Source organism: Lissotriton helveticus, chromosome 2_1 (genome assembly GCF_964261635.1).
Source record: "Lissotriton helveticus chromosome 2_1, aLisHel1.1, whole genome shotgun sequence".
Classification (NCBI taxonomy): domain Eukaryota; kingdom Metazoa; phylum Chordata; class Amphibia; order Caudata; family Salamandridae; genus Lissotriton; species Lissotriton helveticus.
Window position 1 is genome coordinate 1,351,540,172 of NC_136059.1, and position 27,629 is coordinate 1,351,567,800.

The window sequence follows — 27,629 nt, forward strand, 5'->3', positions numbered from 1 at the left end:
CAAACCAACCGCCCCCTGAAGAAAAGGGGAACAGTGAAAGTGTAAACAGAACAGAAACAGTGAAAATTATACCCATCAGTCCCAGTGGTCCACAGGTCACGAAGCACCGACCACTCCGGGGACAGGGTAGGGAGACCATCTCGGTTCCTCCCAAGGTCACGGTCTGGGGAGTCTTCTCCAAAAGTACTTCCATTCACCCAGACCGGGGGGGTCCATGCCCCCTCCAGCGCCGATCCGCATTATCAAGTCACCGTCACGCCGCTCCGGAGCTGGCCTGTGACGCCGGCACCGTCGCTGAAGCTACTGAAGCCACTGCACTCCCTCTCTCCTGCTGGCTGGCATCGCGGTCCGGGCGCCCCCGCGTCGGAGAGGACCCCACTCTATGCCATGAAGATGTCCGACGTCGCCTCCGAGACGGGGATGCACTCGACCCCTGGGACGGGGCAGCCTCATCCAAACCCAAGAGCTCCTTCGCTTCCTGCAGGGAGCGTATCTGCATCAGTCGATTCTGCCACCTGAAGATGATCCTGAAGGGGTGCCCCCAAGAATATGCGATGTTGCGTTCCCGCAGAAGGGAAGTCACCGGTCTAAAATCCCTCCTCTTTTGAAGTGTAGATGCCGCTAGGTCCTGAAAAAGTTGAGGATGATGTTCCCGAAATTGCAGCGAATTTATGGCCCTAGCCTTCCGGAGGATGCGCTCCTTCAATTGAAAGTCATGAACACAGACAAGGATGTCTGGGGGCGGCCCCCCCCCCTCTCCTGGGCAAACCAACGCGATGGACTCTGTCCATCTGGATATCCGTCACATCGTCTTCATCCAAGATCTGCAGAAACAATTCCTTCACATAGCCTCGCAGGTCTCCCGACTCGCCATCCCATGGCACCGCTTTAATGCGAATGTTATTCCGCCGGGAGCGGTTCTCAAGGTCCTCCATGTGTGCCTGCAGGTCCAAGTTTTGCTCCGTAAGGCGAAGGACGTCTTGTTGGAGTAAGTGGACATCGTTGGCCGTGCCCAAATCATGGTCCTCAAGAGTCGCCACTCTTTCACCAATCCCATCAACGTCTCTCCGTACGTCCCGGAGGTCAGAGGCCAGCTGCGCCCGCAGCTCGGAGATGTCCTCCTTGATGGAAGCAAAAAGTTCGGTCATAAAAGCCTTAGTGGCCGGGGCCTCGTCATCGGACATTCTGGCGACCCACTGGCACCGGGGGACGCCGGCTGCTGTGATGATTTAGCTGCGCCGTCCTTCACCACGCGTCCCTTGCGGGGCTGGTTAGCCATAATGCCGGGCGCCCTGCAACAGGGCGAACGATCCACCAGTCACCACCAGAACCAAGCAGAGCCCGGATCCGGGCTTGCAGGCGTAATAGTTGGCCCCGGCGGGCAGCCCAACTCTGCGTCCACCACTCCGCTCCAGGCCAGAGGCTCCCAGCGAATCTCCGGCGCCCAGACACCAGACAGCCGGACGAGCCAGGCAAAAGGGCGTCGTCACGCTCCTTATTCAGATCACCACCGGACCTCCAGGCACTCACCCCCAACAGCACCTCCAGTTCGCACCAGCTCACAGCGTAGGACCGGAGCCCTTCTGGAAATCCGGGCACAGGTAACGAGCAGCAGCAGTCCCCTCGGCCCACACACCATCCAGTCTGGCACCAAACGCAGCCTTTAGGGCCCCTCAGCAGCGTAGGAGGCCGCGCCCGCCTCGATTGCCCTCACCCTGCTTGGAGCGCCGGTCCACTGTTAGCACCCCCTCCGGGCCGGCGCTCGTCTCCACGCGCCAAGTCCAACAGCTCTTGTCCGGTTGAATGCGGCCTCTGGGAAGCGCCCGGGGTCTCCACCACCCCTCCGGGTCGATGCTCCGGGGCCTCCGCTCTCCTCGCAGGTCAGGTCCCTCCGCCGCGTGGCTACACCCCCACAGCACCAGCGGCGCCGCGCAGTCTACAGAAGGGGCCCGGGCCTTGCACCACCACAGCAGCAGTCGCCAGGTCGCCGCTGCAACAGGGGCCGGCAGCTCCCCCAACACGTCTCTCGTCGGGCCCCGTCAACAGGCCGGGCTCCCTCCGCACCTCTCCTGTCCAGAGCAGGGGGGTCACTCAACCGGACTATGCCTCCCAACCCGGTTGGGCACAGTGGCGCCGCCCCTCACCGAGGGCTCCGGGTCTCCTCCGCTTTCCGGGCCGCTACTCGCCGGTACCCCCAAGGCACACCGGAGATCGGGGCTGCCCCTCACCGCCTCCGGCAACAGCCCGCAGCCCCGGCGGCTGCCGCAAGATGACTCAGGCGGGGGCGGGGCGCAGAAAGAGTCTCCCCCGTCGCGATGGGCCCCGCGACACGCCGGGCCGGCCTCTGCTAATTTAGACCGGGGATCCACAGGCCGCAGAGCTCCGCCGGTCCCACAGCCACTCCGGATGCCCCCACTCCTCTCCGACGGCACCGTGCTCCTCCGCCGTGTCCTGGTGATCTCCGCCACCGATTAGAGGCCGAGCTGGACGCCAGGTGCCGCGCTATCAGCAGCTTTGCTGGATCGGCGCCGGAGAGGTAGGAAAAAGCGTCCTACTCCGACGCCATCTTGGCCACGCCCCCTATTTAGACATTTTAAGTGATTGGTGCATAGATCATTTATATAGTGATCAAATAAATATCGAATTATAGTTGGGTAACTGAATTACGGGAATGTTTTTCATTGAGGGATTCTGAGGGACATCAAATCGACTAGAGCAAAGTAGACAAGCAGCACTGCCATAATCTCAGGGAGCCCTGTCAGCCTGGCCTGAAAGGGCTTACAGGCTAGCAACAGTGGGTAAGGAGTTATGTTATCAACAATTGCTATGTCATAGCAGTGAGTTACCAGATTTACAGTCTGGTGTAATAGATCTTGGCTTCCTATGGAAGCGCTGCATAATATTTTAATGATCAAATATTTAAAAATATATGAACAACTACACTGTTATTGCCACTTTCAATTTCGTGTGAAGTAATTAACCATGGTGGGTCTTTAAAATATATTTTGCTGGTTCTTTGAAGAATACGACTGTTTTATCGCCCAGAGCACATGATAATCTTGACTGAGTGGGGAAGTCTCAATATGGTACGGTACAGTGTAGTATCCCACCTTCTGAACCTAGTTACCCTCTGGCTGTGAAGCAGAGTGACCTAGGAGACAGGGCACGGGGTTATGCCAGGAGGGGGCTCTCTCGGTAGACCGTTCAGTGGACAACAGCAGCAAGTAAAGAGCTAAATACAGAAGTTTCTGTCGAGCCGGGCGAGCAGCGAAAGAAACCAACGGGAATAATGGAAATCACAGCGGCGGAGTAGTGTTTTTGTCCTCCTGAATGGCTTCGAGGCCGTGTGACTGACTGCGGAGAAATCCAATCGCGGGCCGGTATTTCCTGATTCTGGCTGCGCTGCGCAGGAGAAGGAGGAGAGAGGAAGTGCTGGAGCGCAGCAACCAGTCAGGCGGCAGGAGGAGGGCCTGGAGATTACAGATGGCCACCAGCAGCTGCCGCTGCAAGGAAAAGCCTACCACCACATTCACTTTCCGGGATCGCTCTCTCGCCCGGCTCGAAATGGAGGGTCTCAATGCAAGAGTAGCCCCCGCTGCTCACCCCTAGGGGCCACGGCGGCACAGAGAAGACAGCGCTCGCAGAGCCACCGGGAAAATACAGGGAAGACGTTTTCTGCCGCTGCTGCCTCACCTCCCTGCTCCCTCCCCCTGGGGTTTTATTTATTTATTATCCACGCCTCGAGCCGCCCTTCCACGCACCCGGAGCGATTTTTTTTCCTTTTGTTTAAAAAAAAAAAAATACCCTGTGCGGCTGTTTTTTTTGTTTTTATTTTTAAAATCAAAGGGATTGTGGAGCGGCGGCCCCTCCCCCCACCAGGACCGCAGCATAGCTGGGAGGAGGAGGTGAAAACCGGCTGCCACTGCCTCATCACCCCGGCTTCCTTTCCAGCAGCTGATCCTTGACATTTCTCCCGAACAGGTGAGTCAAAATGACAACACGCAAACAGTCCGCAGTAATAATAATAAGACGGATAATGCTAAAAAAAAAAAAAAGACTGAAATGCCTAAATATATCGGTGTTTGGGCATTTGCAACGCTGTGCGTTCCTTTGAGAAAAGAATGTGCGTGCATTAAAATATCCATGTTGTCATGTATGGTTCCCATGTTAGTCCTACAGTTCTGACGCCACTTGAAGGAGCAGTTTGCTGCGAAGGAGCGCGCCACAGCCCGGGACCCCCTGAAAATGACATTCTTGAGTGCTCGTGGTCTTTGACAGCAGATTGCACATAGGGAAAGCTGCCAGGAGAGAAGGCTGGGATCTTCTGCAGTGCCTGCTGGCACCACCCGCACAAAGGCTGGTCCAGGCTTGCTGGCCGGCGCATCCATGAAGGGGGTGATTGAGACCAGGTAGCCCCGGGGTACGGAGGGAAGGGGGAGGTGCGGAACCCCTAGAAGTGTCAGGCCCTAAAGTCTGCTAACCTGGCAGCCGGTGTGATTTCACCGTGGCCCTTAACCCTGCTGCGGTGTGCCCCGTGGACACACACGGTGACGGAGCCAGCTTTAGATTCCTTAAGGAATTCATGGATGAATCAGAAAATATGAGACGTGATCTAATTACTAATTATAGCAACAATCCTCTGTTTCGGATACGTACTGCGTTTGAGGAAAATTCAGGGCAAACATAGACAATAACAGAACCAATAAATCTGCTTGGGTCCCTGGTGTCGGCCGCCCCTCGTAGTGCTGTATAGGGTCATGACTCTTGACAGAAGTTTGACACTGACCTTTCTGTTTCTACGTGGGTGGGGTTTAGGAGCAAGCTGCTGCTGACAGAAAGTCGAGGATTGGAGGAGCTGAACAACTCCTCCGTGAATGCACTATAAAACCCCTCCTGTATTCATGTGCAAAACTTAATTTGGAGCTGCCTTGATTTGACCAGCATCCCAATATCTCCCCTCGACTTCGAGATCACCATTTTGTTTTCATCTGGGAAAACAGTCTCTGCACGTTTTGTGTAACAGATAGACATTCTGAGTCTACCCACATATTTTTATCCTGTCTCCCCAGTCGAAACCGTGGTAAAGATGCAAGATGTCTTTAGTTAATGCCATTGCTCGGTTGTACTGGCGGGTGTGGTGGATGGAAGAGGGACATACATACCAATTGTTCTATAGTGCTTTAATTTGATTAAGGGGGCCTTTACCCTTTTCACTTCTTTGCGAGGGTCCTTTAAGGTCCGAGACAGTTTATAAAATGCAGGAATAGTTCGGCGTGTTAAGCGCCTGCTGCTCGTTTGTTTACGCGTGTGCTTATTTGCATAGTGCATAAACCTCCCTAGTGCACATCTTACGTTTGAGTGATGTTGCTGGCTGGCGATCCCTTCTGCCTCGTTAGCTCTTTGTTTATCCCAGTAACAATTCAGGTGGTAAGTGAGGTTTGCCTGCAAATTGCATGTTTAATCTGCAAGTTAATGCTCCTGCTGCAAAGATCTGCGTGGTACCTTGCAGATCGCACTTTGTATCCCCGAGGTAGTTGATTCAGACATTCATCCTTCAGCGGTGGATAACTTGTATGATAAGTTAGCTAATGATAACAAAGTATCTGTAAAGGAATTCAGTTTGTGGTGTTTGCTCTACAAATTAATTTTATTTAATAATATTCGTGTAACTCTTTTAGAGCAGCTCCAGTTTTTTCATCAAGAAAAGGGGGCACCTTTCCAGAAAGCTAGGAGGGTCGAAATATTCGATTGTCTGAGCCGTATTGACGGGAACCAGTAGTCGATAGTACGCCATTAAGATTTATGATGCTGAGTCAATCCTGGCTTGTATTCATTGTGCTGTGAATGCAGAATGCTGCGGCCTTTGTTGCAGAGCAAAAATGTAATTTATAGTGTTGTGGTGATAATCATGCCCTATATTATGCACATGCCGTTCACCGTGTGCGAGTGTTTAGCCCTGTCATTTAACATGTCCCTCCACATGACAAAGTCCAAGCAAGAACCCTGCGAGTCCAAATTTAATTTGCAGGCTCTGTATTTTGTGCGTGTTTCATCCAGGGCCACCGGAATTATGCGATTGTGCTGCCGCAGCGATTTTCGCATAATTTATAGAATTTCCGCATTTGCCACATAATCCATCATCGGCTGCATAATCTTCAGATTTTAACCAAAATGTTTTTGTTTCTAGCTCAAACGTTTCAAAAGTTACTATAAATGCAGAGGCACGTGTTGCAGTGCAGTGGAAGGCCCTTTGCAAAGCTGGACTGATAACCTCTCTGTTGCTTATTGGTATATTTGGGTGTTAAACAGTTACTGATGATTTGTAACCAATACCCATATAGTGTTAAATAGTTAAAAAATGTCAAAATAATGAAGCAATCCTATTACAAAATATGCAGCCTTTTGCTGCATAATTTTCTTTTCTTGGCACAATTACTCAACCCTGCCGCATAATTAATCTCCCACCCTGCATAATGCCAGTGGCCCTGGTTTTATTATATTGTGATTCTAATGCCAGTCACAGTGACTTCTATGAGAAGACCAACCAGTGAGCATAATTGATTTGTTCTTTAACCTATATTGGAGTGCTTGATTATTATAAGAACAGGGCTGAAAGATATCAATCAAGAAATTTACGGCCAATAAAGAAAAAAGTATCACTCGTATGTATTGCTATGTGACTGCCAGGTGCAGAGATTTAACATTATTCTACCAGGGTTGTGATGGAAAGCCAAGTAGGCATGTTGTACTACTCGCCTGAGAGTTCAGGAACCCACAACCAATTGTATATGGAAGCATTTAATCTGTATGATGTGCTCTAGTAAAGTGGATAGATGTGTGTTACCTGCTCTGATGCTCGAGGCCCTCAATCATCTACTCTGACTGATTCCTGTGTAGAGGATTGTTTGAGGAGCTGCTAGCTGGCACACCTGTTTTGACTGGAAATATTTACATATAAGTATTTAATCTGGTGCCCCCTATATCTCTTTGCAGTCCATACAAGATACTTTGGTACATGTTCATGGGAAAATGTAATAGTTTTCAAAGTGGAGGGTCAAAGACAGTAAATATCTCCCAGTTCGTTTGACATGTGGCTACATGTCACAGGGCTTCTCCTGTGTGCTTTGTGGCAAATCCAAAACTCACCTCTTGCCAAATTAGGAGGCAGCTAAAGGCCACAGTTTTAAGGCGAAAGCTAAGAAGAAGCCGAAGTGAACCTTGTATCTATACCCCATATGTCTTAGCGAGGTGCTGCCGGTACTAGTCGACTCCAGACCAGGCACTAGTAACATTCGCTATTCGAGTATTAAAAGGAACTGATTGGAAAGTTCCAAGCAGCCCAGAATGCGCTGGTTCAACTGGTTATGGGTCTAAAGAAACCAGACCACATCTCAGGCCAGAAGTCTCCTTTATCGCAATGTGTATTGAAGGGGCGCATTCAAAAGCTTAAATAGGTATATTAATGGCTCTGCCACAAAATATTTGGGGGTGAAACTATCATAGCACCGGGAAGTAAGACATTGAGCTCTCTCCCCAACCCCCCCCCCCCCCCCCCGCAACCATGCATGGATTATAATTTGCTTTGAACAACCAACACAGGGCATAGAGATGTCACCCCGCCCTCTCCATCGAGAGACTTCTGTAGGGCAATGTGTCTGCTGCAAAAAAAATCTGCAACCGGCAGATCACTGGTTTATTCCAATTTAGCCTTTCATCTTTCCAAAATTAATAACAACTAAGCCTGTTGAGCCGAATAAACCTGTATCTGCATTTTAACACTGCGTATTACTTGTGTAAAACTTGCCTGCGGTGTACATTTAGTACCCACTGCAATACTCGCAGGATATGCTGGGGTTTGTATAATGAGCCACAGTATCATTAACTTCCTGCGTATTAAGTAGACAGTGTGCATATTTTTCTATTAAAGCAGTGAACATTTTTGAAAACAGATTTGTAATTTATTGTATATAGTGTACGCGGCAGCTGTAGAGGCTGACTTTCTAAAAGTAGAGATGCAGGGAGCATTTAGACTGCTTCGCCATTTCCTGCAAAAAAACAGGATGCGCCTGTCCCCTAAAATTAGACCCAGAGGCGCGTGCTTGTACTCTGGACGAGGGCATGCTACGGCTGCTCGTTCAGAAGCTTTTAACAGAACTGAATATTCACGAGCAAAATTGCAAATTGTCAGAATCTGGTGGCATCCTCCGTAAATGACTGGCGAAGGCGAGATTTTACTCCTAGAGCAGGGGAGGTGGCATTACGAACAGGCCTGCCTGCCGGCGATAGGTTCAGTGCCAGCTGCATGTTGCTGCTGGTGTTATGTTTGCTCTCCGTGTGTGTTGTCCTCCCTCCTCCCCCTGGGGCCGTGGTTGCACGGCTGCTGCCTCTTCTCGCGGTTTCATTTTTTTCCCTCTCTCTCTCTGTCTCTCTCTCTCTCTCCCTCCCTCTCTCTGTAGGCTGTGTGGTGATGAGCTGTGATTTTTTTCTTCTTTCATTTTTGGAGATTTTCTGCTCAACACGTTCTTCTTAGGAAATACGTTTAGGCCCCGCGCTGAGCTGCTGTGAGATACGTGACCCAGGCAAGGCAACCGGGCTTCTGTGCTCCACCTCCGCATTAACCAGACATTTTTGCAGTGGTCCCAAGACTTCGTATCCTAAAGTTATCCGTTTCCCGGATAAAAACGTATTTAAAAAATCCCAGAACAAATTCTAGCCTATGGAGAAGTAAGCTACACCCCTAGTTCTGCTTGCACTTGCAACAGTTTTTAATTTATTTTTATTTATATATTTATATAGCGTAACTAATACCTAGAAGCGTCTAGGCGCTTAACGTCCAACCTCCTCCCAGCCATGAGGAACAAAAACTGAATATAAAAGGGAAAAGGAAAAGAAGCAAGTCTCCGCGACTAGGCCTTAAAAAGCCAAGTCTTCAGACCCTTCCTGAAAGATATCAGGTCTAGTGAGTTTTTCAGTGAGACTAGTGCCAATTGGTTCCACAGTCTGGTAGTGCCTTGGGAACTTCCACTAGCAGGTGTGAAGAGGGCAGCAGCATTCTGGAAGGTGTGTACCAGAGGAAAAGGTCAATCAGATATGCAGGGCCCTGGTTGTGCAGAGACCTAAAGGCAATGCAGAGTGCCTTAAACTTGATCCCTTTTTAGGTTTTGCCTGGCGAAAAGATGCGCTCTGCGCATCTTTTTCGCGCAGGCGAAAACCTGATGAGAACTGTAGTGTGGGTTTGGGTCGGCCCTCGTCATTCATTGGCTGGCTCCATAAATGGAGCCTAGCCATTGGACGAGGGGCCTGTCCGTCAATGCCGGACCAGATTCGGGGGCGTTCCTGAGATTCTTTGGCTTTTGCCGACGTCACGCGACGTCAGCCGAAAGCCGGGAACGCCCCCGAATCTGGCTTTACTCTGTGGGCAAACACGAGGAATTGTTCCTTTCAGGTCATTTGCTTTCATTGCCCCCAGGCTATTGGGATTCTGCGGTGGTTTCAGCGTGCCGGAGCTTTTGTCAAAATGTTTCTGCTGAGTTGCTTTGTGCCGCAATTTCTTCATATAATGATCCTGTTGAGTGGAAGAAATGGCTCCGAAATGATAGGTAATCTCGCGCTTAATTTTCTTTTCTACCCGAGTCCTGCAAGTGACTTGGCTTGCAGGGTTGCGGCGCCTCGCCTCTCGAGTTCAGCGGGGGCAATGGATGGCTTCTCCTTCTCGTCGGGGACTTTCTGCGTCTCGGTTTCCCACAATTTCAACTGTATGGCGAAATGCTGACGAGAGAGTAAATTGTAGTGGGCTGCCTGTGTTAATCGTCGGGGTAATTCGAGGCTTGTGTATAAGGAGCCGGGCATATTTGTACACCGCCTCTGGCCGTTTCCGTGCTTATATTATGATATATTTAAATTCTGGAGGACCCCATTACTGAAGCCTGGGACTCCAGGCTCCTATGTATGTCCGAGTCTTCTGTACACAAGAACCGCAACATCATGATTTTGTTTTTCAGCTGCGCTGTTGCTGTTCTGAGGTTATTTAATTTATAAAATATCATTTCATACAAGAACTGCGGCTTCTGTTCTCTGCCCGTATGTACGTCAAAGGCTTCTTTCTAAAAGGAGATACAAATCATGGCTTTTAATAGCGCCTAGTGAAGGGTGGCGCACTTACATTGTTGAATATATCTTATAACTAAATCTTCGATACGGAGCGTTAGACATCAGCCCCTTTGTAACTGGCTGATGCGTGTGTATACAGGAGCAAACACATACTTTTAAAGCGCCTTACGAGATTGGTGTGCTTATATTTTACCGAAAATTGACATTACTGAATATTTATATTTATAATTTCACACCAGAGCAGGAGCGTCTCGTCTGAACCCAAAACATGGCTTTTAATACAGCACCGTATGGAGGTCGGGAGTGTAACATTATAAAAAAATAGGTAAATTATAAAATAATCCACATAAGCCGAGGGTTGGGCCACAACACGATGCCTTTGTTTACTAGAGACCAGAAAACATGGCTCCACATAGCGCCTTATGGAGGTTGGTGCATTTATTTGACTGAATATTGAAATTCTAATTTCATAAACTGCGACGTGCGCACTTATTGGGATGTGTTTGTTTAAATATAACCAGTCTTTTCTAAACTCATCTATACGTTGTTGACTTTAGTAACGAAGAAAGATGCCAGAGACACACGGACATAGAATTAAATAAATAAATACACACAGACACATCGGTGAAAAAGGTTGCTTTTATTTAAAGTTACAATTCGTGTCTCCCTGTTGCCTGCTTGTGCCTCCGTTTTCGTGTCTCCCTGTTGCCTGCTTGTGCCTCCGTTTTCGTGCCGTGACTCTGTTGCCTGCTTGTGCCTCCGTTTTCGTGCCTGTGAGACTGAGTGCAGGCTGTGAGTGCAGGCTGACGGACTGTGCGTACCTGTGTATGTGTGCAGCTATGTGTACAAGAGCTAAGTGATGCTGTGTATGTGTGTGTGATGCTATATGTGTATTATGCTATGTGTATGTGTGGGTCTGTAGCTGTGTATGTGTGCAGATGTGTCCAGGAGCTGAGTGATGCTGTCTGTGTGTAATGCTATGTATGTGTGATGCTATGTATGTATAATACTGTGTGTGTGTGTGTGTGTAACTGTGCATGTCTGTAGCTGTGTGTGTATGTAGCTGTGTATACAAAGCCTGTCAATGTGTGTAGAGGAGGAGCTCTGTGTGTGTGTGTGTATAGCTCTGTGTACATATACCTATGTGTGTAGAAGTGCAAATGCAATAGGTCTCACATTTCGTAACCATAAAGCTATTTACTAGTAAACGAAAAAGCCATTTGTTTATGTTTTACAAAAAAAAACATAGGTGAAAATTTTGACATTTACAATGCCAATGGCTCTAATTTTGTCAAAGGCAAAACCATTGCATTGTAAATGCTTGTTCCACCAGGAGCCAGTAAAGAGAATTAAGGGCCGCCTTTGCAGAAGCATATTTTGGTAGTTTAAATAGCAGATTGGTGACTGAATTCTGTAAGACCTGCATTTTGACAAGGAGGGCTTTGTTAATTCAGATCCAAAGGCCGTTGCAGATGTCCAGCCTTGACAGAACTAATGCCGAAACCACTGTTTTCTGTAGGTCAGGTGGTATAAAGGGCAAGATTTTCCTCAGGATCTTTAAGGTGTAGCAGATAGCTGAGGTGATTGCATTCACATGGTGGTGAAATGAGAGGGTGGTGTAACACCACATCAGTATTCTCTTACTCAGTAGCAGCCCTCCCTCCCTCCACAATGTCATTGACGGAGGTAACAGTCACTCAGGTTCACCTAGATCTCAGTACCCTTTTACATAATTGATAATAGCAATATTCACTTCTATTTGACAAAAGATGCTTTGCCCAAACAGCGTAAACGTACCCTGGCTCCTTCATCCCAACAGAAAACAACGGGTCTTTGTGGGAAATTAAATCTCCAGTCCCTCCCCTCAATGCAAAATTCGTCATGTGTACTTCTGAACCCTACGAAGCAGCTGGGGAAGTGACGGCCAGATGTCCGTGGCATAATTTGACCCTTGAAATTGCCGGAATCACACAAGCAGGCACTCATATTCATATAACAGGAATTACAGACCAGGCTGCTGAAGAGCATCGTAAAATTCAACACTGTCTGGAAATAATTGGAGTAGTCCACCATATTTACTATGGTGGTGCTCTGATGCCCCCACCGAAGTCATTAGTGCCAGTCAGTTCAACACGAAATGCCCCCTTACCATGAGATCTAAGCAACATGAAGTAAATGAATGAGGTTTGATCAGTCTTGGCTACACTAACTCGTTATCTGTTAGTAACTACAGCAGCAGCTGCAAAACATGCATTTCAAAACACTGTACATCGTTTAGAGGGTTATTGTTGATTCTTTCCATACTTAGCCATCTGGAATTTACCTGTTCTCAGGTATTAGCCACACCTTATCCAAATCAGGATAGCTGTGTAAGCTATGCCATTGACAAAAACAGTCTGCTGCATACAAAAGTTGTGTTGTAAACCATGAAGAAATTACGACAACATAGCATAACTCTGTCCCCCCTCTTTATTCTTCCTTTATTTCTTTCAAAAGATGATGTCGGATTTATGTCTCAAATTCTAATACATTTTGGGGTATTAAGCGTTATACAAAGTTGCAATGCAGTACTTATGCATTTACTAGACTAGCTAATGGCAAAGTAGTATTGTATTGGATAGTGGTCCACCGCTCTTGTAAGGGGAATTTTGCTGAAGAAAAACGCAATACCATTTAAAATATGCCTGCATTTTTCTTCGGCATTTTTCTTCGGCAACTGTCCTCTTACAGGACAGTTCACACATTGGGGGTCCCGCACACCGCCTGGGCCTGCACCACAACCATTATTCCGTGCAGCACCTCGCCCTGCCAAAGCAATGTATTTACTTTCTACTACATGCACTGAGCTTTGTTTGGAGTTTCGGGTTTGCGGTTTGCTTTGATTAAAGATTGCATAGTGCACTCAGAGGGATGACTGAGGCCCAGGCCATCACACTTTTTTTTTTTTTTTTTTTTTAGGTCAATCAATCCTGGGCTGTATTAGAGTATGGCCTTGAAGCCCCACCCACTCCCCACCCATATTTTTCATTGGCTTGTGTCATTGTCCTTTGTAAATACTGGCTCCTGATTCACTAATGGGCTTGTTAGTCCCTCCTTAGTACCGCCTTGTCTTCATTTGTACCCTCCCATGAGGACTTGCCCTTTTACTTCTCTTGTTACACTGGATGGTTTATTTAGTTTGTAAGCACTATTTTCTTTAATCCCTTCCGTGCTCCCATTGGCCATCGCGAGCACTACCTCGCTGGTGCTGCGAACGGCCAGCGGACGACGCGGCCCACCCACTCCGTGGAACGCCCGCACTGCGGCGAAATAATCGCTGCGGTAAACTAGTTAATAGGGTTTGTCCTACTGCAGGCACAACGTGCTAGCCTGCAACATTCAGCACATCATGCGGGCTTTCACTTACCAAGCAGCCTGGGACAATGGCGGCCGCTTCTTTGCAATGCAATCGGACTTTGCACGCACAAGAGTTTGAGCTATTGGCAGCTAAAATGACAATGCCTTTTATTTATGTGTTAATTTTCAAAACGGATAAATAAAAGGCATTGTTATTTACAATGTCAATAGCCTAAACTCTCGCTAATGCGAGACATATTGCATTGCAAATGCATGTTCTTTTTTCCTATTTGGTGGCACTGGTCCCGTTTGGTGGCCCTTAAGTATGCTGGTATAGACATGTCGTCAATGATCAACATTAGTGTGAAAGAGCTATCCCAGGCAATGCAAGCACCATTTATGATGGACATCTTGGACTTATGGCAAAATACACAAGGTGATGGACGGAATGTTGTACATTGGCAAAACATTCACCCCCAGTCACAGATCTTGGTTTAATCCATCGTTGTTTTGCTTACCACGCCACCCCAGTTCAGACATGGCCATATGCAAATCAGTCTTAACCCTGTGCCTCATGGGAACAGTCCAGCCCGAACTGCCAAGCCATGTCTTCCCTGGACCGGAATCAAGCATCCTAGGACCGGTTTCTGGCTATCTGCCAGGATAACTTGACTCCAGTGGGGTGAATGTATGACATTGTTCTGCATTCTGTCCATCAACTGTTGTTTTTGCATCTTGGACTTATGACCAGGGTGGGTGCAATACTATTGCTTGCGGGTGACTAGGGGATGGGAGGGGAATGTTGAGTTGAGGAATATGTACTGTGGTCAGCTTTTTCTGTCTTCCTTATTTCCATCCACTCCATTATTCGCCTTAGGCCTGTCCTCAGCAAATGTCAGTTAAAATTGCAGGTTTTTTTCACACTGTTATGATCGCCTGCCTTGACTACTGCAAAGCTTGTACATTGTCCTGTCCATTAAATCAGTTGCCAAACTCCAGTGGGTTCAAAACCAAGTTGACTTGCTATTATTTGGACCAAATTGCTGCAATCATATCAAGCCCGCTATAAAACTCAAAGCCCTCTACTCCTCCCCTTCCCCCAGCCCCCTAAAGAAGACAAAGCAATGTTCAGAACACTGACTTGTCCATAAGGTTCTACAGGGCAGGTCCCTTCAGTACTTGTGGAAGCTATTTCTTCCGTATCATCTAGCTCGAATTCTTCGATCTAGGAACCACAGCTTTCTCTCAATTTAGTCACGCCTCCTCAAGACGTTTGGTGGCAGGACCCTACACATAAACACCAGGATCATCCCATGGGAACTCTCCCAGTGAATCTTTGACTGGAAAATTACTTTCTGAAATTCAGGAAACTCATAAAAACCCAGTTTTTAGGTCGAGCCTGGAATCTCCAGGTGGAGAACTATAGCTAGCTGACTCGGGGGAATGGAGGACAAGAAACTGCCACGAGCTTCTCTTTGGCTGGATTACACTGCGTGCACGCGCACGCCCAGCCGGCGCCGTGCACATCCCCTGCCTGGTGCGCGCTCTTCAATGAATGAAAGTGAAACTGGCTGCAGTGGCTCGCATCCATGCCGCGTTAGTGTCTTTAACGTTTATTTCCCTCCGACGTTTATTTCCCTCTGTTTATCTCGTGCCCCCTTCCCTCCGCCTCTCTCGTGTCCCCTTCCCTCGGCGTCTCTCTCGCCTGCATCCTTCCCTCGGCGTCTCTCGCCTCCCCTTCTGTACTTTACTGTCCTCCCTCTGCTTAACGATACAGAAAAGGGGGTGGTGATGAACAGAGTGTCTGAATTAAGCAGACCACTCTTACCCAGTCCAAAGATCAGGGCTTGATCCATCACCGTTATTTATCTCACTGCCCCATCCCAGCTCAGAACCTGGCTATATGCAAATTAGTCTGTCCCTGGCCCAGTGCATCATGGGAACAGGGCAGACCAAACTACCAAGCCAATTCTTCACCAGAAAGGAGACAAGCTACCGGGGACCGGTTTCTGGCATTTCAGCCTCTTCGGCCCGGCTTGCTTGAATCCTGATGGAGCAGTGAGAAAGGGACTCATGTCTGAGTATACCCTGCCACACCTATAGTGGCCAAAAACGATACAGAAAAGGGGGTGGTGATGAACAGAGTGTCTGAATTAAGCAGACCACTCTTACCCAGTCCAAAGATCAGGGCTTGATCCATCACCGTTATTTATCTCACTGCCCCATCCCAGCTCAGAACCTGGCTATATGCAAATTAGTCTGTCCCTGGCCCAGTGCATCATGGGAACAGGGCAGACCAAACTACCAAGCCAATTCTTCACCAGAAAGGAGACAAGCTACCGGGGACCGGTTTCTGGCATTTCAGCCTCTTCGGCCCGGCTTGCTTGAATCCTGATGGAGCAGTGAGAAAGGGACTCATGTCTGAGTATACCCTGCCACACCTATAGTGGCCAAAAACGATACAGAAAAGGGGGTGGTGATGAACAGAGTGTCTGAATTAAGCAGACCACTCTTACCCAGTCCAAAGATCAGGGCTTGATCCATCACCGTTATTTATCTCACTGCCCCATCCCAGCTCAGAACCTGGCTATATGCAAATTAGTCTGTCCCTGGCCCAGTGCATCATGGGAACAGGGCAGACCAAACTACCAAGCCAATTCTTCACCAGAAAGGAGACAAGCTACCGGGGACCGGTTTCTGGCATTTCAGCCTCTTCGGCCCGGCTTGCTTGAATCCTGATGGAGCAGTGAGAAAGGGACTCATGTCTGAGTATACCCTGCCACACCTATAGTGGCCAAAAACGATACAGAAAAGGGGGTGGTGATGAACAGAGTGTCTGAATTAAGCAGACCACTCTTACCCAGTCCAAAGATCAGGGCTTGATCCATCACCGTTATTTATCTCACTGCCCCATCCCAGCTCAGAACCTGGCTATATGCAAATTAGTCTGTCCCTGGCCCAGTGCATCATGGGAACAGGGCAGACCAAACTACCAAGCCAATTCTTCACCAGAAAGGAGACAAGCTACCGGGGACCGGTTTCTGGCATTTCAGCCTCTTCGGCCCGGCTTGCTTGAATCCTGATGGAGCAGTGAGAAAGGGACTCATGTCTGAGTATACCCTGCCACACCTATAGTGGCCAAAAACGATACAGAAAAGGGGGTGGTGATGAACAGAGTGTCTGAATTAAGCAGACCACTCTTACCCAGTCCAAAGATCAGGGCTTGATCCATCACCGTTATTTATCTCACTGCCCCATCCCAGCTCAGAACCTGGCTATATGCAAATTAGTCTGTCCCTGGCCCAGTGCATCATGGGAACAGGGCAGACCAAACTACCAAGCCAATTCTTCACCAGAAAGGAGACAAGCTACCGGGGACCGGTTTCTGGCATTTCAGCCTCTTCGGCCCGGCTTGCTTGAATCCTGATGGAGCAGTGAGAAAGGGACTCATGTCTGAGTATACCCTGCCACACCTATAGTGGCCAAAAACGATACAGAAAAGGGGGTGGTGATGAACAGAGTGTCTGAATTAAGCAGACCACTCTTACCCAGTCCAAAGATCAGGGCTTGATCCATCACCGTTATTTATCTCACTGCCCCATCCCAGCTCAGAACCTGGCTATATGCAAATTAGTCTGTCCCTGGCCCAGTGCATCATGGGAACAGGGCAGACCAAACTACCAAGCCAATTCTTCACCAGAAAGGAGACAAGCTACCGGGGACCGGTTTCTGGCATTTCAGCCTCTTCGGCCCGGCTTGCTTGAATCCTGATGGAGCAGTGAGAAAGGGACTCATGTCTGAGTATACCCTGCCACACCTATAGTGGCCAAAAACGATACAGAAAAGGGGGTGGTGATGAACAGAGTGTCTGAATTAAGCAGACCACTCTTACCCAGTCCAAAGATCAGGGCTTGATCCATCACCGTTATTTATCTCACTGCCCCATCCCAGCTCAGAACCTGGCTATATGCAAATTAGTCTGTCCCTGGCCCAGTGCATCATGGGAACAGGGCAGACCAAACTACCAAGCCAATTCTTCACCAGAAAGGAGACAAGCTACCGGGGACCGGTTTCTGGCATTTCAGCCTCTTCGGCCCGGCTTGCTTGAATCCTGATGGAGCAGTGAGAAAGGGACTCATGTCTGAGTATACCCTGCCACACCTATAGTGGCCAAAAACGATACAGAAAAGGGGGTGGTGATGAACAGAGTGTCTGAATTAAGCAGACCACTCTTACCCAGTCCAAAGATCAGGGCTTGATCCATCACCGTTATTTATCTCACTGCCCCATCCCAGCTCAGAACCTGGCTATATGCAAATTAGTCTGTCCCTGGCCCAGTGCATCATGGGAACAGGGCAGACCAAACTACCAAGCCAATTCTTCACCAGAAAGGAGACAAGCTACCGGGGACCGGTTTCTGGCATTTCAGCCTCTGCTTAAGGCTCTCTCCAGGTCCTTTCCCTACCTGCCTCTCCATGCTCCGCTCTCTGTCTCGTGGGCCGCGGTGCTCCTCTATGTCTTCGGTGTCGACTCGTTTCCCGTCCTAGCTGCTAACTTTCCTCTGCAGGAAGTCGCCGCTGCCCCGTCCTCGGCTTCAGCAGTGCCCCACCCTCTTAACTCACGTCCCTCCCTTAGCTCCTCCCTGCGGTCTCCTCCCCTCTCCCTATCTCTCCTACGAAGGAGCAGGGCACTCCCTTGCGGTCAGGCGGCTCTCCGGTGCCGTGACCAGACTCCGAACTTCCCCCGCAGACCCTGCGCTCTGGTCCCGGACGGTCCTCTGCGTCCGACGAACCTGCACAGACTGGGGCTTCACGCCACCCTTGGACAGAGTCTCGGAGCCCAAGGAGAAGGCTGACAGGCTAGGCGAGGACGAGGAGCAGCTGCCACCGCTCTTCGCAGCCAGAGGGGAAAGTGTCCGTTATATGGTGCCCACGGGTGTCAAGCATGCCGCGGACACTTCGGACAGCACTACCCGGGCCAGGTCAGCTCCCTTCCAGTAGCTAAGGTGTCGGACCCCAGTCCATCCTTCACCTCTCGGACTCCTCAGCGGGCCATGCAGGCAGCGCTAGGCTTCTCTGTGCTAAACATGCCCCTGTACAGCTCCTGTTGCCTGTCTGCCCGCAGTTTTGGGAGCTCTGATGAACCACAACGCTCCTCCAGCCCCGCTTCCCAGAGGCTGTGGGAAAAAGGCTTACAGACAGCCGTCCCAGCCAACGGGGCGCCGGGCCCTGCCAAAAGGGGACACCTCAGCGAGCTGTGAAGACACCGGGACAGTAAGGACTCACAACCGCGTGGGAAAAGCAGAGGTTGTTGAAAGAGTCCAAGCAATAGATGATGTCGATTCTTCTGTCCTGCACAGGGGGTTGCAGCTACTTTCATGGTAAGGCCACCCGAGGGGTCAGTGTAAGGTGCCACGACGTATGAAATGGTTCTCTTCACCTGTTCCACCACAGCCTTTAACCTATAACATTCATCTATTGGATATCCCCGGCCTCACCCCCTGCATGCCGCAGATACTTATTTCACAATGACTGTTAAGTGTGAATCTTGTCCTTTATACATGCATGTTTGAGTGTTTGTGTGTGTGTGTATAATCTATGAATATGTGACTGTGTGCATGCATGTGCGCATGTTTGCTTGTTTTTATAAGTGCCCCATTACAGCGCCCGTAATACTTGCATGCTAGTAATACCCCTCCCGCCTCCCAAACAGGATCGAGTCAAACATCAACCAGCAGCGATGCCGTTGCTGGTTTCACTTTCTATATTCTCGTTTCTGAGCTCCCCCCTCCCAATCAGTCATGTGTCTCCAGCACAGCAGCGCAGCCAGGGGACAGAGAAGGCAGGTTATGCTGCAGCCTGCCTCGGAGCATCGGACACTCGTCTGTGCCTGCTCCTCGCAGCTCACCCAGCTGTGGCCTTATGTGTCTTGGCCATTTAAGTTCTCTTGTGCTGCCACGATAAGTTAGGAGTGAGGTGTCTCAAAAGAGCAGTGTGTGGTGTCGAAGCTGAAGATACACTGGGACGCTATATGTGATGGAATGGCAGATGTGATGTAAGTTAGGAAGGAGGTGAATTGTAGGAGCAGCGTCTGGGGTCAGAGCTGCAGGTACACTGCACTGGGGGAGCTGTAGCAGCGTGTGATCTCAGAGCTGCAGGTAGACTGTATTTCAACTAGGTGGAATGGAGGGGGTGGTGTAAGTTACGAGTGAGATGCATTGGAAGAGCAACATGTGGGTTCAGAGCTGCAGGTACACTTGGGGAGCTGAATATAATAGAACGTCAGGGGTGTATGTTTTGGAAGGAGGTGCATTAGAAGAACACTTTATGGTCTCAGAGCTGGAATCAAATGGGGGGGCTGCAGTCCAGGATTGATTGAGATCCACTGGGACAGCTGCGTGTGGGTCTTTGTGGGAATAGCAGGGGTGGCGCAAATCAGGGTTCAGTCACGCTGGCAGAGCTGTGAATTAGCCTCATAAGTACAATAGCAAGGCTCAGGATTGAGGGCCACTGGCAGAACACACAGCGGGTCTTCAGGACTGGGATGGTACAGTGTTCTTGTTTCATTACTGGAATTGTAGGAGTGTTGCAAGTGTGAACTCAGGTGCTCGTTCCAGTACAACAATAATAGGGTAACATCGAGGCGCACTGGCAGGGCTCTACGTGTCTCTCTCATGCAATGGTATTCAGCTACTGGCATTGTAAATAACAAACCTTTTATCTATGTGTTGGTTTTAAAAACAGATAAATAAAAGGCATTGCCATTTACGATGCCATTTACAATGGCAATAGCTTAAAACTTTGCAAATGCGAGACCTATTGCATTGCAAATGCTTGTTCTACCAAACCTATTGTTCGCGTCCATGCAGGTGGCCATTTGTGTATTAAGGCTTGGATTTGTTGGACGCCTAAAAACCAGCAACTCCACTCAAGGCCCTTCAGATTCTCAGTATATTACAACTTCACTACTGACTAGTCAGTATAATTGCTGATTTATACTGATTTTATCTGTCAATTGTGCTCTGAGGCTACTTTAGGTGGTGTTTAACGCTATATAACCTCCTCCAGCTCTCAAATTAATAAAATAATAGATAAACTTAATTTGCTGTGAAAGGTGGACCCAAAGACCGGTTTGACATTTCCATGCTCCCTCCCTAAGAATTTCCCAATGGATGAATCTCACTAAAAATTGCTTATGTACCAACGCCTAGAAATGTTTGTGACAACAAGCACACAGCAATCATAAACATTTTGCTTTTTCCTTGTAGTTTTAATAATGGATTTAATGTCCACTTACAATCTTTGAGACACTTGATGAATGCTATTCTGATATATTGCCCCCACCAATGCCCAACTTTTCTGCGGTCTCCATCTTTTGATTTCTCACTATTTCCTGTTTTGGCTCCAATCCCCAGAATAACATAACTTGTGAGTACATCTCGTTCAAGTTTGGTGAAGTCCTGTGTATCTTTTTTATGTTGGGTGTTCGTGAAGTGTGTCTTGTTCCCGTTGTTTTTTTACTGTGTATTAAGTCTGATTTAGGGCCTTACTTACTACCCAGAGGGGCCAGTTGTCAATGTCTCTAGTTAGTTTTTTGAGTATATAATTGCATCCTGTTATGTGACTCGCACCTCCTTCCATGCCAATTGTTTTGTTAATGCTGTGCTTTCTGCTTCTGCCCACTTGAGTAGTTTGCCCTTCTAACAGGCAATCATAGGTGCACCTGCTGTTCTCCAAGACATGACTAATCTTCTTTTTTTGTCAAGTATCAAAAAGAGTGGGACCAGGTTGTATCGCACAGGGGTCTCTTTGAAAAATAAATTTTTGGACCCTAAACCGCTACTTTCAGGCAATGGCTTGTGTCCACTGGCGTACTAGTAACTGGTAGCATCACCATAGGGTCTTCCTTCTACCAGGAGGTGGTTTCTCAAAGCAAAGAGACAGTATAGGATCAATAACAAGTAGGTAGTGATCTAAAATTACCTCCTGTCTCCAGGCAACAGGAGTTTATTAAAATATGGCCATGGGTAAGGTTAAAAAAGAGATGAGATGTGTTTAAAGATATATAATGCGCCCTTCACATCAACATACTTATCAGGTCAACATGATTCAGACTACTTGCGCCTATACAGGTCTTTGGCTTTCATCAGGGCCATTAGATTGGCTGGGTCCCTTTTCTGAGCCAGTCGGGACACTATACCCTGGTTTGGAATGCATCAGGCATGTTCACTCTGTGAGTGTTGGAGAAAACACTGTTCTCCTCTAGAAAAAGAAATAGAGAACAGTGAAGCATACATAAACTTTTCTTTTTATCAACATTGCATACGTTCTCTGTAACATCGTTGACCCGATAAATGGTCTAAGTTATAATGAAAACATCACTCTTTATGTGTGTCATTGGCACATTGTGGGGTGAAAAGCGCGATGAGAGGCGATGAGTAAATATGTTTTCCTCTATAAACTCACTGACCAGATGTATTTTGAGACTTTGAAATATAAACAAAACACTCAGGTTGTTGATTATGTGATGGGGGGGACCGCCGAGTTGGAGTCAGCTTGAATAAGGTCTTTCAATAGCACATGCATTACATATTTTTCATAATCAACCACCTGAGTGTTTTGTTTATATTTCATAGCCTCAAAGGCCATCTGGTTACAAGAGTGAATACATGTAATGTTGATAATTAGAAGGGGATCAATCCACTCTAATAGTACTAATGAAGGCCATCGACCCGTATACAGTGTGCCTACGTTTGACATAATTTATACAGTGTGCCTACGTTTGACATAATTTCATGCCTCAGACCTCAAGATTATTACAACACCAGCAAAAAGGTAGTAATAATACCGATACACCTCACCAGTGAGTGTTGTATCAAATTCCACTGTTGCGTTGCTTCCACCCCTGAGGTCCTACCTTCCTAAAACACCCTTAAAACCCAAAGATAAACACAGTAACAAGGGGAGCACTCAAACAATCGTATAAGCACACAGAAATTTATAACCACAGCATCTAAACTATTCTATGAAAAGTCCAAATATGCGTTTCTTCTCCATTCAGTCCATTGATTCAAAGAAGCCATTATGTGTTGTATTCATTGTTATTTCTTCCAAATTGGACTCTCAGCCCAGCCTACTTGTTTTGTCCTTACAACAGGGATAATTTTCTCAGAAATCTGTTAAAAAAAATTGCTACTTCCACTCACCTTCGATTGCAGTCTGAACGAGGTTGGAAAATGCAGAGGAGTGGATCACATAGGAGATACGGATTGATCAATATCAATGAAGTGGAGCCTTTTTAAACAGATTTTTGAGAATACAATCCCTGATGCAGTCCTGATGTAAGGTTGAAACACGTTGGCTGGGCTAAAAATTAAATTTGGAAGAATTGAGTTGAATACAACATATATTGGCTTTTCTTTTTAATAAATGAACTAAATGGTGAAGAAACACATATTTGCACTTTTGTTATAATTGTTTTGACACTGTGGTTAGGAATTTAAGTGTGATATGTTTTTTTTTAATGTTTCCCTTGTCACCGTGTTTGCCTCAAGATTATCAGACAGTAGTTGTGGGTCTTGTAGAGTGTCTATTGAAATATTATTTCGTAAAATAGGTGTTTACATCGCACAAATAAGAAAAAACGCATACAAAGCCCTTTATCTGACTCAGTTATGTTTGTGAACAAAGAGGGACTGCTTGGTATGCATTTATTTTATACATTTATTTTTGTGTACTAATATCTCAGTCAAGTAGGGTTCATTTCTTCTTGCTGAATTTTACTTTAAGAGTTATGCTAGTTAGGACCATGTCTTAATGATAAAAATGATATCAATGTGGTGATGGAGTAAGAGATATTCTTTGTGCATCAAAATAAATCTAAACTATTCAAGCTGAGCTCTTCTCATGACACTTTGTCATGTGTCTTGTAAACAATATTTTGACATAAGGTTCTAGTACTCTCTCACAAACCCTTAATTAAATATTAAAACTCGTACAAATAGTCTACATGCAAGCTTAAAATCTTTAAGTCAGTAATAGTAAGCATTAAACCCTTTTCTGATTGATTTCATTAAACTTAAAACGAAAGTCTAGATTGTGTCTGGTTGACTACTAAAACATTTGCTCAGCAGCATCATGACGTTTCGATCTTTTAGAGATCACTTCTTTTGTAAACGTTAGGGCATGAGTGCGATGGCTTACATGCTTCAAGCCTTTGATTTGTGAAGCAATCAAGTCTTAAAAAGGATTTTTTAGGTAAGCAGTGGTAGAGGAATGATTTAACCTCATTTACATAATGACTTAATCCCTGATTACTTCACATTTTCAATATGTTGATCCTTTTTTGGGATATTTGGTGAAAGTGTAGCTATTATTTAGGTCTTTTTGAAGCTTTAGTATGTGGCAGAAGTAAAAGGTATAATTCTATTCCTGTTGGTGTGCTGTGTGTTCTGAATTCGGGAGATTACTATGGAAGGTCCCACCAAGTTGCCTGCACAGTGGCATTCCGTCGGTGGACCAATGTACTGTGATACCAATTTCTACTGAGATAGAGGTGAAGGCGTGCATCAAATGATTTTTGTTTGCAACTCAAGTGAATTACTACTGTACTTGAATTAAATTCTTGCTATTAAGTGGCACACTTCTTGGTTTTGGGGAGAGATCGCCAGTTTGAACGTGGGAAGGAGAAATTGTACTTTGAGGTACCTGCTATGTGTTCAAAATAAAGTTGTGAAGGTGAAAACTAAGTTGCCTACTCGTGGTAGTGTTGTTTGCATAAGTCCCAATGATACCTATTGTATGCAACAGCCTTACTTTAAGACTTTACATTTGTGGAACTATTTAATAGTTGTGTAGGTATCGGATTCTAATGTACTTATGTATGCCTTCTTTTGTTTTACAGATTGCCATCTAAGGCTAATTTGTCACCCCAATAAGTAATGCTATCTCACTTACCTATCCACATCTTATTCCATTTTAATGACAAATCATAGTTCCAGAATAGTTTTCAATTTAAAATAAATATTTTAATTTAAACATCTATATGCCTGTCTTTAGTACATTTGTTTCATGTATCCCCATTACCACACTCCCTTGCTCTCCCACCTATACATTCATGCACATACACTGTGCAATCACCTCATTTGTCTATTCTTTCAGTTTACCCCATCAGAGTTATCTAAAGATAGTTGTCTCCATAAGAACAACAAACACAAATTCAAAGTGTCTTTTGGCCAAGAATATCACACATGAGCAAGATAGTTTTAGCGTAGCTCCTCCTGGCTAAGGCCTTCCTCATGACAGCCAACCAGTCAGTAGGCCACCAAGTTCGACAAGAGTATTTGTCTTCAGTGGGGCAGCGCAGCTAATTTACTGTCCATGTCTGCCCGTAAATAATGTTATTTTTTTATTTGGAAGTGCCTGTACAAGCATCTATATGTGTCTTAATCCACCAGTGCTCTATTTGAGCCCAATCATTGTGCTTTTTTCTTTTTTTTTTAATCCAGTTTTTTTATTTTATTTAACAAAACAGTTTGGCAATGCAAATTTCAATATTCTGCTGCTGTTTTTTTTCTTCATTGACACTATTTAGAATTAGTTTGCCACTGAGTTCCTTCCTGCCAGGATGCAAGTTTTGTCTACTAAGTACGCTTTCCAAAATACATTTCCACATATTCCAATTGGTGTACTGTACAAAGACTTTATGTTGAGCCTACTAGAGTGTGTGCACAGTCTGTTGCTTAGCGTTTTGTGCTTTACCAAGAACATAAAGTGGCTTAGAGCCCCCCTAATACTCCTCATTCAGTGTGGCCTCCCTGTCACTCAATCAATATACACTTTATTCAGTCTTTAAAATAAAATCCATAACCGTAATTTAAGCCGGAACACACTCTTCAAAATCATCCTCAATATTAACAAGTTAAAAGTACATTGAATACATACACAGTTAAAAAGGTCTTACAAAGATATAAAAGATGGTGAGTGTCCTACACTCTGAGGGGTTAATCACAGCTGTTTCTCAACTTAACTACATTGTTTAAAAAGCTATGAATGTTAAGAATATCTTCTGAAAGCATTTGCAAGTGTATGAGTGTGGGGCTAACCGGTGTAAAATGAACCCTTTTCATTAGGGGAAGAATTTAGTGCTCCTGGGTACTTAGTAAAAGCTACAAAACATCATAAAATGTAGTGTTTTTTTGCAGAGACTTATTGTCGCAGCCACCGGACGTAAGATTAACACCCCAATTGAATTCCCCTCCATCCCCTTGCGGGTAGTCTAACAAGAAGGGCAATAGGTCCAGAAGGAACCTAGTGAGTAAAAAGCGGTCATACCTACTTTTAACACACAAGAGGTAAGACACTGTAGAGGGCACGGTTTTCAAGATGACTTACCGACTAACACTAGTCTTCATTAAAGCGTCCCCCTTCCTATCTAATTGCCTCCTTCTAAAAAAGTGTTCTTTCACCCATTTGTGGTCCTGCTTGCAAATAACTGTCTGGATTTCTAAATACATTTCCCCTACCCAAGTTAAAAAAACAGTCCTTGATATATGTAAACCAGGTAATAAAGGGGATTGATCCATGGCCAGTAAGTCCTTGATAATCTCTTAGCTCAGTTGAATCCCAGGCCTGGTCCAGACACTTATCCAGAGGGAGAGTGGCCAAAAGGCAGTGATACCAGTTAGATAAGCCACTCTCAATTCTTCATACACTGAGAAAGTTGGGGTACTTTGCGGAACACATAGAAAACGTAGCAAAAAAGCATTTTTGCATTTTACAAATCCTTCTGATTGGTGTATCTCCAGATTTCACTCCCATAAACTGCTTTAGAGATGGACTTTGCCCTATCAATCTGTAGGAGAGCTGCCTAATCGCGTAGCAAAATTAAATACAGCGGCGTTCACCCTGACAAGTCCTCTTTTTTTCCTGTTAACCACGAGACGCGAGCTCGAGGAGTCTTCGAACAGCAAACCCAGATAAGAAAACTCCCTGCTCTTTGGCACTGGAGAATACCCAACTGTAAAAGTAATTGATTTGGTGGATCGCTGGCCTACGACGTTCATCGATTAATTCAACTCCACCATAAAATAAACCAGACCAGTAAGTTCTTAAGACCGGCAGGTGCCGGGGCCCCACCTGGGGACAGTCTACTTTTGAATTGGATAGGACCTGCTCCAAATTATTAATGTATACGTTTAAAAGGAATGGGGCCAAAATTCTGTCCTGCTGCACCCCTCTTTGAATTTTAAAATGGCGAGTGACCTTTAAATCTTTTGAATAGCGTACCACTGCCACTGTGTCCTTGTGGAGGTTCCTCAAAAATAAACCAAAGTCCCTATCTACCCCATGGATGACATCTGCTAAAGCTTAGATCTGTTTACCTGGTCAAACATGGATGATCGGTCTATAAATGCCAGATGTATGGAGCTATGCCTTGCAACAGTATATTTACTTAATACTAGATTTAAGCTCAGGCTTTGATCCATGGTTGACCTCCCGGACTGGAAGCCATACTGTGCCTCCGACGAAACGTTGTTATTCTCTGCCCATTCAGAGAGCCAGTTCAAGAGAATGCGCTCCACCACCTTAACCACTGAGTCAAGCAGTGATATGGGCCTGTAGCAATGGGTACTGTCCCGGTTACCGTTTTTAGAAACTGGTACAATAATTTACTATACCCATGACTTTGGGTGGCCAGCCTCCACCGCAGCGTTAATAATAGAGGTTAGGACAGAGACCCAAACCTCCACATCCTGTACGCAAGGGTCGGGGGAATCCCATCAGGGCCCGGGGCCTTGTTTTTAGATAACCCCAATATGCCTTTCTTGACCTCCTCTGGTGAACATTTTAAGGCTGCGTTCCCTGCTATCTTACCCGTTTCCGCACTAGATGCAGAGGATGGGGAGTTATAAACTTCCTCAAAATGTCCCACCCAGCTGTCTTCGGTTATATGAGCCTCCAGAGCATCACCTGTATCTAAGGAGAACAAGCATTAAAAATGCAATAGGTCTCGCCTTTCATTAAGTTAAAGCCATTTGCTTTGCTATAGAATACCATTAGCAAAGCAAATGGCTTTAACTTAATCAAAGGCGAGACCTATTGCATTTTCAATGCTTGTTATATGCATGAACCTCACTAATAATGGGAAGAAAAAGATTTTGGCACAAAAGATATTGTGGTGGA

General features: G+C 46.5%; 1 protein-coding gene across 3 annotated transcripts in view; it reads left to right on the forward strand.

Moving 5' to 3' along the window:
- The first annotated feature begins 3,452 nt into the window (after positions 1-3,452).
- The window catches only part of WDFY3 (WD repeat and FYVE domain containing 3), a 1,930,620-nt gene continuing 1,906,443 nt past the window's right edge, over positions 3,453-27,629 (forward strand). For 2 of the 3 annotated variants that reach the window (XM_078676293.1, XM_078676294.1), the window contains exon 1: positions 3,460-3,981. The gene's annotated coding sequence lies outside the window, so the exon portion shown is untranslated. Of the gene's footprint in view, positions 3,982-27,629 lie in introns of all 3 variants that reach the window. The other variant, XM_078676292.1, reaches the window with a different exon arrangement.